Source organism: Triticum aestivum, chromosome 1D (assembly GCF_018294505.1).
Source record: "Triticum aestivum cultivar Chinese Spring chromosome 1D, IWGSC CS RefSeq v2.1, whole genome shotgun sequence".
NCBI classification, from domain to species: domain Eukaryota; kingdom Viridiplantae; phylum Streptophyta; class Magnoliopsida; order Poales; family Poaceae; genus Triticum; species Triticum aestivum.
The window spans coordinates 259,938,011-259,949,873 of record NC_057796.1 but is presented as its reverse complement, the minus strand read 5'-3'; positions in this window follow the sequence as shown (position 1 = coordinate 259,949,873).

Here is an 11,863-nt window from a genome sequence, read left to right as displayed (position 1 = left end):
CTATGTTGTGTACCAGACCTATGGTGAACCTCACCATGAGTTTGGCAAGAGGGTACAATAGTGATCCAGGAGTAGATCACTCGACAGCAGTCAAAATTATCCTTAGTGGAATAAGGAAATATTTCTCGGTTATGGAGGTGATAAAGAGTTCGTCGTAAAGAGTTACGTCGATGCACGCTTTGACACCGATTTGGATGACTCTGAGTCTCGATCTGGATACATATTGAAAGTGGGAGCATTTAGCTAGAGTAGCTCCGTGCAGAGCATTGTAGACATAGAAATTTGCAAAATACATACGGATCTGAATGTGGCAGACCCATTGACTAAACCTCTCTCATAAGCAAAACATGATCACGCCTTAGTACTCTTTGGGTGTTAATCACATGGAGATGTGAACTAGATTATTGACTCTAGTAAACCCTTTGGGTATTGATCACATGGCGATGTGAACTTTAGAGTGTTAAATCACATGACGATGTGAACTATTGGTGTTAAATCACATGGCGATGTGAACTAGATTATTGACTCTAGTGCAAGTGGGAGACTGAAGGAAATATGCCCTAGAGGTGATAATAAAGTTATTATTTTATTTCCTTATATCATGATAAATGTTTATTATTCATGCTAGAATTGTATTAACCGGAAACTTGATACATGTGTGAATACATAGACAAAACAAAGTGTCCCTAGTATGCCTCTACTAGACTAGCTCGTTAATCAAACATGGTTAAGTTTCCTGACCATAGACATGTGTTGTCATTTGATGAACGGGATCACATCATTAGATAATGATGTGATGAACAAGACCCATCCGTTAGCTTAGCAGTATGATCATTGATTTTTATTGCTATTGCTTTCTTCATGACTTATACATGTTCCTCTAACTATGAGATTATGCAACTCCCGAATACCAGAGGAACACCTTGTGTGCTATCAAACGTCACAACATAACTGGGTGATTATAAAGATGCTCTACAGGTGTCTCCGAAGTTGTTTGTTGGGTTGGCATAGATCGAGATTAGGATTTGTCACTCCAAGTATCGGAGAGGTATCTCTGGGCCCTCTCGGTAATGCACATCAATATAAGCCTTGCAAGAAATGTGACCAATGAGTTAGTTGCGGGATGATGCATTACGGAATGAGTAAAGATACTTGCCCAGTAACGAGATTGAACTAGGTATGATGATACCGACGATCGAATCTCGGGCAAGTAACATACCGATGACAAAGGGAACAACGTATGTTGTTATGCGGTTTGATCAATAAAGATCTTCGTAGAATATGCAGGAGCCAATATGAGCATCTAGGTTCCGCTATGGGCTATTGACCGGAGATGTGTCTCGGTCATGTCTACATAGTTCTCAAACCCATAGGGTCCGCATGCTTAACGTTCGATGACGATTTGTATTATGAGTTTATGTGATTTGATGACCGAAGGTTGTTCGGAGTCCCGGATGAGATTACGGACATGATGAGGAGTCTCGAAATGCTCGAGACATAAAGATTGATATATTGGACCATGTTATTCGGACACCGGAAGTGTTCCGGATGGTTTCGGTAAAACCGGAGTGCCGGAGGGGTTACCGGAACCCCCCGGGGGAACTAATGGGCCACCATGGGCCCTATTGGAGAGAGAGGAGGGCAGCCAGGGCAGGCCCCTCCCTTGGAGTCCGAATAGGACAAGGGAAGGGGGGGCGGCACCCCCTTTCCTACTCCCTCTCCCTCTCCTTCCTTCCCCCTCTCTCCCTCTTGGTGGAATCCTACTAGGACTTGGAGTCCTAGTAGGACTCCCCTCCTTGGGCGCGCCCCCTAGGGCCAGCCGGCCTCCTCCCTCCCCCCTTTATATATAGGGGAGGGGGGCACCCCATAGACACAAGTTGATCTTTTAGCCGTGTGCGGTTCCCCCCTCCACAGAAACACACCTCGGTCATATCGTCGTAGTGCTTAAGCGAAGCCCTGCACCGGTAACTTCATCATCACCGTCACCACGCCGTCGTGCTGACGAAACTCTCCCTCGGCCTCAACTGGATCAAGAGTTCGAGGGACGTCACCGAGCTGAATGTGTGCAGATCGCGGAGGTGTCATGGCGTTCGGTACTTTGATCGGTTGGACCGCGAAGATGTTCGACTACATCAACCGCATTACTAAACGCTTCCGCTTTTGGTCTACGAGGGTACGTTGACACACTCTCCCCGCTCGTTGCTATACTTCTCCTAGATAGATCTTGCGTGATCGTAGACAAGTATTTTGAAATACTATGTTCCCCACCAAGCCCGGGCCGGACCAAAAAACCCTTGCCTCTCGGGCGGGGCTCGGACTTTGTTTTGCAAAGTATATTCGTGTCCGGGCTCGGGCTTTTGTTTTGCACTTTTTGGACCGGGCTTACACATAGCAACACTAGAAAACAACATGCTGAGTTTTTGGGCTTCGGGCTTGTATTTGGGCCGAGTTCGGATTTGAGAAAATGCATATTTTCGGGCTTTGGGTCGGGATCAGGCTTAGTGTTTGGGATTTATTTTAGGCCCGACCCAAAACCTAGACCGGCTCGACATATGATCAGGTTTAAGTTGAGGTGTTCGAGCAAGTTTGGATATATTGAAAAACTCATACACTAAGCCATTTTACGTGCCTAAGGAATTTTGGGTTAAAACCCTAGCCAGAGAACACATCTACTGGGATCCTCGGGTCCAGGGGTAGGGTCCTCGGGGTCCAAATAAAACTCTATGGATACCTTCGACACTCGACAAAGTTTGGTATCATGCAAAACTTATACATTAAGCCATCCTATTTTCCTAATGAGTTTTGGGTTAAAACCCTAGCCTGAGAAGACAACTGTTGGGATCCTCGGGGTCCAAAATAAACTCTGTGGATACCTCGGGCTCTCGACCCCTGCACCCACAGTTATCTCTCTGGACGTGTCGGGATCCTGGGGTAGAGGTGTAACCTCTCAAGATAACCCGGTTCCCCATGGTGGCGGTTTGGCTTTCGGGTGAATCCTGGTCTCCGGGACCTTTATTTAGGGTTTGCCAGGCCCATAGTGTTGCAACAGTTACAAGGGGCTAGGGGTATAAATACACACCCTTCTTCTTCCTTCATTCTAATCCTCCATATGGGCTTCTCCACTATTGCGAAACCCCCAAAGGTCGCTTCATCCCTCCACTCAAACTCCACCAAATTTTGAGGAATGAAGAGAATCATCCGATCTAAACTTCCACCGAACCAATTCGTGATCCACATACTTGTTCATCACCAAACTTGATCCTCTTGGAGATTTGAAACTCCTGGGCAGTAGGAGTCAAGGATTGGAAGCTTCTATTGTGTGGTGTGCTCTGAGAAGTTTGTAGATATACAGTGATCGCCTTCAAGACCAATCATAAATGATTTTAGACTCATCCATTAGGTCTGTCTCAAATGAAGACTAGGTATGAGCCACTTTGTGGCATTCTGGAGCTTAGACTTTTACACCTCTTCAAGGCACCTTCTAAGAGTGAACTTTGGGATACATCTGCATTTTCAACATGTGTGGTTAATTCATTTTCGCATCTTTACTTGTGTTTGCCTGCTAGCTATCTTATTGCTCTTTCTTACCTAGTGTATTAGCTTGTTTGCCATATAGGTTGTTCTCACTGTATAATGCACATTTAGAGAGCTTTTGTATCCGCACTTCACCCTAAAATTTGAAAGTTAAGCAAAAGAAAAAATGTAGTCTCCTATCCATCTCCTCTAATCGACCGATTCGATCTTTCCGCGCATCAATATCGCCAATGAGGAATCACCTAATTCCATCCTAACTTGTCTTGTTCCTTTGACCAACCTCTGTGGAACCATTCTACTATTATGTTTCACTTCATAAAACTAACCGGACACATCCTTACATGGCTAACATTGAAGTGGAGCCAGATTGCCGATCTCATATGTGATCGAAACTTGATATGTGATGTCTACTACGCAACTTTATTCTCGTAGACATGTGTTGTGCCTCCAAACGCAGAGTTTTGTAGGACAGTAGCAATTTTCCCTCAAGTGGATGACCTAAGGTTTATCAATCCGTGAGAGGTGTAGGATGAAGATGGTCTATCTCAAACAACCCTGCAACCAAATACAAGAAATCTCTTGTGTCCCCAACACACCCAATACAATGGAAAATTGTATAGGTGCACTAGTTCGGCGAAGAGATGGTGATAAAAGTGTAATATGGATGGTAGAAATATATTTTTATAATCTGAATAAATAAACATAACAAGGTAGCAAATAGTAAACGGGCACAAAAACGGTATTGCAATGCTTGAAAATGAGGCCTAGGGTCCGTACTTTCGCTAGTGCAATCTCCCAACAATGTTAATATAATCGGATCATATAACCATCCCTCAACGTGCAACGAAGAATCACTCCAAAGTTCCTATCTAGCAGAGAACATAAGAATAAATTGTTTGTAGGGTACGAAACCACCTCAAAGCTATTCTTTCCGTTCGATCTATTCAAGAGTTCGTACTAAAATAACACCAAAGCAAAATCACATTCATAATACTCAATCCAACACAAAGAACTTCAAAGAGTGCCCTAAGATTTCTACCGGAGAAACAAAGACAAGAACGTGCATCAACCCCTATGCATAGATTACCCCAATGTCATCTCAGGAATCCGCGAGTTGAGTGCCAAAACATATATCAAGTGAATCAATACGACACCCCATTGTCACCACGAGTATTCAATTGCAAGACATATATAAAGTGTTCTCAAATCCATAAAAGTATTCAATCCAACAACAACGAAATCCCAAAGGGAAAAACTCAATTCATCACAACGAGATAGAGAGGGGAAAACACCATATGATCCGACTATATTAACAAAGCCCGCGATACATCAAGATCGTGACATCTCAAGAACACGAGAGAGAGAGAGAGAGATTAAACACATAGCTACTGGTACAAACCCCCAGCTCCGAGGGTGGACTAATCCCTCCTCATCGTGGTGGCCGCCGGGATGATGAAGATGCCCACCGGAGATGATTCCCCCCTCCGGCAGGGTGCCGGAACGGGGTCTAGATTGGTTTTCGGTGGTTACAGAGCTTTGCGGTGGCGGAACTTCTGATCTAGGTTAACCCCGAAGGGTTTTGGAATATTTGTGAATTTATAGGGTAAAGAGGGGGCGCGGGAGGCCACCGAGGTGGGCACAACCCACCTGGGCGCGCTTGGGCCCCCAGGCGCGCCCTCGTGGGTTGTGCCCCCTCGGGGAACCCCCCCAGGTGCTGCTCTGGCCCATCTTGGGTGTTCTGGTCCATAAAAATCTCCAACAAGTTTCGTGGTGTTTGGACTCCGTTTGATATTGATTTCCTGCGATGTAAAAAACAAGCAAAAAACAACAACTGGCACTGGGCACTGGGTCAATAGGTTAGTCCCAAAAAATGATATAAAGTTGCTATAAAATGATTGTAAAACATCCAAGAATGATAAAATAACAGCATGAATACTTCATAAATTATAGATACGTTGGAGACGTATCAGCATCCCCAAGCTTAATTCCTACTCGTCCTCGAGTAGGTAAATGATAAAAGGAATAATTTATGAAGTGTGAATGCTAGCAAAGTGCTCAAGTTTGGTCAATGACAATTTTAATCACTTTTCCTAGCATCATAACAACAATTCTTTCTTATAAAACTTCTCATGTTATAGTAGCAACCAATTCACGTGTTAAGGTTCAAACAATGAACTCTCTTGAAACTCAACCTATGTTCTTAGTCACCAAGCAATTGCAATTCAACTTATTCAACAGAGTTTAAGTAAGAGCTCCACATACTCAACCATCATATAGTCTTTTATGATTGCTAACACTCACCTGCATACACATGAGCAAAACGTTTCAACCAGACACATAGAAAGATAGGGGCTTATTGTTTTGCCTCCCAACGTATTCACCTCAAAGGTGATGTCAACAATAATAACTCATGCTACCCATATTCAACCGGACATATGTGCCTAGATCTTTCCTCACCACGTGATGCTTGCCAAAAGAGAAAAATAAAAAGGAATGGAGAGAAAAACTTTGACTCTTTGCATAAAAGTACATACTTAAAAGTAAAAGATAGGCCCTTCACAGAGGGAAGCAGAGGTTGCCATGCACTTATTTGTTTGTATGCTCAACCCCTTAGTGTAAAATAACGTCACGTTATATTGCCCCTTATGATAGCAACCTTTATTATGCAGTCTGTCGCTTTTATTCTTTGCCATCACAAGTTCATACAACGCGCAATTTTCTCTTACACTAAATGATCTAACACTTTTAGAAGCAATTTTTAGTGCCTTATTGCACCGATGACAACTTACTTGAAGGATCTTGCTCAATCCTTAGGTAGGTATGGTGGACTCTTGAAAATAATATTTGGGTTTAAAGGTTTTTGGATGCACAAGTAGTATCTCTACTTGGTGCGGAATATTTGGCTAGTAAGGATGGGGGGCAAGCACCACATGTTGAAGGATCTATGGCAATATAACTTCTATGTGAATATGAACAAACATAAATCATTACGTTGTCTTCCTTGTCCAACATCAACAGTTTTGGCATATAATATTTTGATGGGGGCTCACAATCACAGAAGATTTCCAAGATAGTGTATTTGCATGTGAAAGTTCTCTTCCTTATACTAATTATTCGTCAATTCCTTGTATGACCAAAATTGTGATTGTCAAGCCTCAAAATATTTCACTTTCTAGACCCAATGTGAAGCTACCACTAGGCATGACATGATTTCAACTTCATGAAATTCAATTTATTCAACAATTTACTCATAGGATATAAGTGAAGCACAAGAGCAATTCCAAAGAAAAGAGCTTCATTGACGGGATGTGAATGCCGCTTACTTAGCCTCCTTGGCAACTATTTGAGGACTCTATTTTATTTAAAAACTTTCAGATCTAAGTATTTTATTAAAACAGCAAGTAAAACAAAAATAAAATGACATTTTAAGAATAGCACAACTCATGTGAAGAAGCAAAAACTTAGGCTCAACCGATACTAACAGATAATTGTTGAAGAAGAAAGGTGGGATGCCTACCGGGGCATCCCCAAGCTTATATGCTTGAGACTTCTTAAATATTATCTTGGGATGCCTTGGGCATCCCCAAGCTTTAGCTTTGGTGTCTCCTTAATTCTTCTCATATCACGGTTTTCCTAAATCTCAAAAGCTTCATCCACACAAAACTCAACAATAACTCGTGAGATAAGTTAGTATAAACTAATGCAAAAACCTTATCAATCTCTACTGTAGAAAATCACTAAAATTATTATTCAACATTGCATACTAAATGCCTCTGCATATTTAATACTCCTATCCTCAAATAGATTCATTAAACAAGCAAGCATATGCAACAATGCAAACATAACAGCAATCTGCCAAAACAGTACAGTCTGTAAAGAATGCAAGAGTATCAATACTTATTCAACTCCAAACATTATGAAATTCTACCACACTCTAAAAATTTATCAGAGCTTATTATGAAAAAAGTTTCAACATTTTATCACATTCTGACTTTCCTCGGGAATTTTTGCAACATCGATAAACTTTCTGTTTTCAAACAGCAACATGTATACTTGCAAGATAAGCATGGCAAAGGCTATCAATGTCACTTTTCTTTAAATAAAAGATACAAAACATTACTCTAAATAATAGAAAGCAAATTCTTAACAAAATAAATTGACGCCCCAAGCAAAACACACATCATGTGATGAATGAAAACATAGCTCCAAGTAAGGTTACCGATAATGTTGGAGACGAAAGAGGGGATGCCTTCCGGGGCATCCCCAAGCATAGTTGCTTGGTGCTACCTCTTGAGCATGTGTTAGTTTTCCCATGAAGAGGAAAGGGTGATTCAGCAAAGTAGCGTAAGTATTCCCTCAGTTTTTGAGAACCAAGGTATCAATCCAGTAGGAGATGACACGCAAGTCACCTAGTACCTGCACAAACAATCAAGAACCTTGCAACCAACGCGATAAAGGGGTTGTCAATCCCTTCACGGCCAATCGCAAAAGTGAGATATGATAAAGATAGTAAGATAATTATTTTTGGTATTTTTGTTGTATAGATTGGAAAATAAAGATTGCAAAATAAATAAATAGTAAACTAGAATTGTAGATCGGAAACTTGTATGATGGAAAATAGACCCAGGGGCCATAGGTTTCACTAGTGGCTTCTCTCATGATAGCATATATTACGGTGGGTGAACAAATTACTGTCGAGCAACTGCTAGAAAAGTGCATAATTATGAGAATATCTAGGCATGATCATGATTATAGGCATCACGTCAGTGTCAAGTAGACCGAAACGATTCTGCATCTACTACTATTACTCCACACATCGACCGCTATCCAGCATGCATCTAGAGTATTAAGTTCATAAGAACAGAGTAACGCATTAGGCAAGATGACATGATGTAGAGGGATAAACTCAAGCAATATGATATAAACCACATCTTTTTATCCTCGATGGCAACAATACAATATGTGCCTTCCCGCCCCTACTATCACTGGGAAAGGACACCGCAAGATTAAACCCAAAGCTAAGCACTTCTCCCATTGCAAGAAAGATCAATCTAGTAGGCCAAACAAAACCAATAATTCGAAGAGACTTGCAAAGATAGCAAATCATGCATATAAGAATTCAGAGAAGAACCAAATATTATTCATAGATAAACTTGATCATAAATCCACAATTCATCGGATCTCGGCAAACACACCGCAGAAGAGTATTACATCGAATAGATCTCCAAGAACATCGAGGAGAACTTTGTATTGAGAACCAAAGAGAGAGAAGAAGCCATCTAGCTAATAACTATGGACCCGAAGGTCTGTGGTAAACTACTCACACATCATCGGAGAGACTATGGTGTTGATGTAGAAGCCCTCCGTGATCGATTCCCCCTCCGGCAGATCGCCGGAAAAGGCCCCAAGATGGGATCTCACGGGTACAGAAGGTTGCGGTGGTGGAAACGTGGTTTCGTGGCTCCCCTTGATGTTTTTAGAGTATAAGAGTATTTATAGGCGAAAGAAGTACGTTGGTGGAGCTCCGTGGGGCCCATGAGGGTGGGGGCGCGCCCACCCCCTGGGCGCGCCCTACTGCCTCGTGGCCGCCGTCGGTGTCAAAACCGGCGGATCTCGGGTAGGGGGTCCCGAACTGTGCGTCTAAGGTCGATGGTAACAGGAGACAGGGGATACAATGTTTACCCAGGTTCGGGCCCTCTCTATGGAGGTAATACCCTACTTCCTGCTTGATTGATCTTGATGAATATGAGTATTACAAGAGTTGATCTACCACGAGATCATAATGGCTAAAACCCTAGATGTCTAGCCTGTATGACTATAATTATCTTTCCGGACTAAGCCCTCCGGTTTATATAGACACCGGAGGGGGCTAGGGTTATACAAAGTCAGTTACAGAGAAAGGAATCTTCATATTTGGTTGCCAAGCTTGCCTTCCACACCAAGGAGAGTCCCATCCGGACACGGGAGAGAGTCTTCGGTCTTGTATCTTCACAGCCCAGTAGTCCGGCCCATGTCCAACAGGCCGGACGCTCGAGGACCCCTTAGTCCAGGACTCCCTCAGTAGCCCCTGAGCCAGGCTTCAATGACGAGGTGTCTAGCGCGCAGATTGTCTTCGGCATTGCAAGGCGGGTTCCCCTTTCCGAATACTTCAAGATAGTCTTTGGACGCAACGAACGTGTCCGGATCTGCTACACGAATACAACACACACAGCCGTAGAGAGTATAATATTTCTCGAGTCCCATCCGCTGACAACTTTTCGCAAGATGACATCACGCCTGCCCGGTCATTATTTCGAACCGTTTTCGTCTGTCGTTCCGCGTTTCGAGATGCGGTTTCTATTGGCACGTCTTGTCAAAGCGGAGATCGTGTCCCCTTATCGCGGGATTCTCATCAATACGGGTGCGGGTAATCCAACTGTGTCGTTTGCACAACCCTTGGGAATAGGCGAGTTTTAAGGTGAGTGGGGAGGCGTTCGATATTCGCTGCCTTTATAAGGGGATAAGGATTCCCTTTCTTCACCCACGCCTTCTTTCTTCCTCTGCCCTTCCATTCTCGAGCTCCAGCGCCCAAGTTCTCATCTCTTCCACCTCGAGCAAGCACTCAACCATGTCCGGATCTGGAGGGCAAGGCAAGTGGATGGCCTCCTCCGTTAAGGAGAAGGACGTCGCCGAGCTTCGGGAGGCGGGGTATCTGGCGAAAGAGATTGCTCACCGACTTCCGGCCAAGGGACAAGTCGTTCCTACACCGAAGCCCAACGAGAGGGTGGTGTTCCTCCCTCATTTCGTCCGCGAGTTAGGGTTTCCTCTCCTTTCGTCCGTGGACTTATGTTCTATTACGGGCTAGATTTCCATGATCTAGCCCCGAACTCTTTCCTCAACATCTCGGCATTCATTGTCGTGTATGAGGCCTTCCTCCGCATCCAACCCCACTTCGGACTATGGCTCAAGATCTTCAATGTGAAGTCGAAGGTGGTGGACGGCCAACACACGGAGTGCGGAGGGGCCATGGTGAGCAAGATGCCCAACATCACATGGCCCAAAGGCACGTTTGTGGAGACTGTCAAGGAGTGGCAGAAGCTGTGGTTCTATATCACAGAGCCCCGCGACGCCATCTGGGCCACGACTTCCGAATTCGAGTCTGGAGCTCCCATGCGGCTTACCTCCTGGATGGAGAAGGGCCCAAATTGGTCTTCGTCGGATGAGCTGATGGCGCTGCAAACGCGCATCCAAAGCATGGTGGACAAAAACATCAAGCTCGTCGATGTGATCCAGGTGATGCTAGTTCGCCGGATCCTCCCCTGCCAAAGCCGAAGCTCCCCTTTATGGGAATTCTATCCGGAGAAGCACCAGACTTTGGTGAGGCTCTTCGGAACCATGCACGAAGATGCCTGGAAGTTGCTTTTCAAGGGCGCCGAGAAGCCGCCGGCCATAGATTCGGACCGCGGGCACGATCTTGCCCATCCCGCCAATGCGGTAAATCCTTCACATCTCCAGGCGTACCCTTCACTTGCTTATTCAAGGAGGATAACTAAACTTTGCTAATTTATTTTTTCAGGTATGGACAGAGAAAGCGGAGCGAATTCGGTGTCCGGCTCCGCTGCCCGAGGAACCAGTCATCCCACTCCTGGCAAAGATGTTGGTTCCGGCGCCCTACAAAGCGCCGGAGAAGAAGGCCAAAAAGAAGGCCAAGGGGGTCCGGAGTGGCCCCCGCCGTAAGGGGGCTTCGGACATGACGTCCGAAGACAAGACTCACTCCTCTGCCGCCGAAGATGACAAGGAGGAGGAGGAGGAAAACAACGCTCCCCTGATGAGGGGAGGAAGAAGAGGGCGGCCTCCACAAATCTGGAGGCGGAGGCGCCCAAGAGGGGAAGGGCCCCCTCGCGCATAACTCTGCGTGGGACATCGACAGCAGCCCAGAACGACCCCCCCCCCAAGCAAGCCCCTGGCCGCGTCGTAAGTACTAAAAAGCCCAAATGCATCCATGTATCCAGCCTCTCCTCTCTATGGTATTAATATGATTAATCATGTTATTGCAGTCCGGCCCGCGACAGCTCCCAACGATCCTCATCAAGAGATTCGTTGGATTCAAAGGTGATGGCCAGTGAGTCACCGCCGGCCGCCTACTCTCCCACAGCCAAGGGTGACACCGAGGTGCTGTCGCGAAGGACCTTCCCAGGCCAGGGAGAGTCTCAGGAGGCCGTCAGGGTGGCGCCAGAGGGCGAAACCTCGACCGCCGGACACAGGGGGAAGCAGATCCCCATAGGGACTGGCGATGGGGGCCATGTTCAGTTCGGCCCTCATCCGGATATGGTTCCGGAGACCTATACGG